The sequence below is a fragment of the Meles meles genome, unplaced genomic scaffold (assembly GCF_922984935.1).
Source record: "Meles meles unplaced genomic scaffold, mMelMel3.1 paternal haplotype, whole genome shotgun sequence".
NCBI lineage: Eukaryota > Metazoa > Chordata > Mammalia > Carnivora > Mustelidae > Meles > Meles meles.
Window position 1 is genome coordinate 39,295 of NW_025721292.1, and position 1,584 is coordinate 40,878.

Here is a 1,584-nt window from a genome sequence, read left to right on the forward strand (position 1 = left end):
AGGTGAAAGCAGTGGGGAACGTGGCTTTACAGAGCGTTGTATTCCTTTGACTTTTTCTCTGAGATATGAGCCTGCTGGAGGAGAAGGTTATGATCGGGCTCCTTAAAATATTGAGATCTAATTCACATATCATTAAATTCACCCATTCAAAGTATACAGTTCAGTGGTTTTAGTCTACCTAGAGTTGTGCAAGCCTCAGCATTATATAATTCCAAAACATTCTCATTCAACCAAAAAAAGCTCTAGTACCTGTTAGCAGTTACTCCCCATTCTCCCCTCCCCCAAGTCCTGGGAAACGACTAACCTGTTTTCATCTCTGTGAACTTGGCGATTCTGGACATTTCACAAAACTAAGTCATATAATGTATGGATTCTTGGGCCTGGTTTTTCTTTCCTTTGGCATATTTTCAGGATTCATTCATGTTGTACCCTGCATCAGTACCTTAGTCTTTTTCATATCTGAATGATATACTTTATTTGGCTACACCGCATCTGTTTCTCCATTCCTCAGTTGATGAACATTTGAGTACTTTCCACTTTAGAGCTGTTCCAAATAATATTATCATAAATACTCATATGCAGATGTACAGATTTTTGTGTGTGTGTGAACTTGTTTTTAATCTCTTGGGTATGGACCTAGGAGTGCAATTGCTGGGTAATGTGGTAACTGTGTGTTTACCTTTCTGAGGAACTTGCCCAACTTTATCCAAGCAGCGTGCCTTGGCAATGCATAAGGGTTCCAATTTCTCCATATCCTTGCCATCTGTTTTTTGGTTTTTTTTTTATAGCCATCCTGGTGGGTGTGAGGTGGTATTTCATTGTGGTTTTGATTTGCATTTCCCAAAGACTAATGATACTGAGCATCTTTTCATGTGCTTATTAGATATTTGTACTTCTTCTTTGGAAAAATATATCTGTTATCTTAAAATGGAGTTATTTATGTGTTTATTGTTGAGGTGAAATGCTTCTTCGTATATTTTATATACTAGATTCTTATCACTTCGATGATTTGAAAATATTTTCTCCCATCGCTTCTCGGCCTTTTGGCTAAGATCAAGTGTAGTATCTGTTCTTATCAGTTTGAAAATATTTTCTCCCATTCTATGGATTACCTCTTTTTTACTTTCTTGAGGGTGTCCTTTGAAGCATGGAAGTATTTAATTTTGATAAGTTCCAATTTATGCATTTTTATTTTGTTGGTAATGCATTTAGTGTTATATTTAAAAACCAATGCCTAATTCAAGGTCACTAAGATTTATGCCTATTTTTCTTTTAAGAGTTTTATGGTTTTGGCTCTTATATCTAGGTCTTTGATCCATTTTGACTCATTTTTACTTTGTTTTAAGCACTGTGAGGAATGGATCCAGGTTCATTATTTTGTATTTGGATAGACAATGGTCTTAGAACCCTTTGTCAAAGACTGTTCTTTCCGCCTTTGAATTGTCTGGGCACCCTTTTTGAAAATCTTTGTCCATAAGTGTGTGGGTTTACCTCTGGAGCCTTGATTATATTCCGTAGATCAATCCATCATATGCCAATGCACACTGTCTGGATTACTGTAGCTTTTTGTATTAAGTTTTGAAA

The 1,584-nt window shown here is 36.0% G+C and overlaps 1 pseudogene; it reads left to right on the top strand.

Moving 5' to 3' along the window:
• The first annotated feature begins 1,027 nt into the window (after positions 1 to 1,027).
• On the top strand, positions 1,028 to 1,128 carry LOC123936301 (annotated as a pseudogene).
• The last annotated feature ends 456 nt before the right edge of the window (positions 1,129 to 1,584 follow it).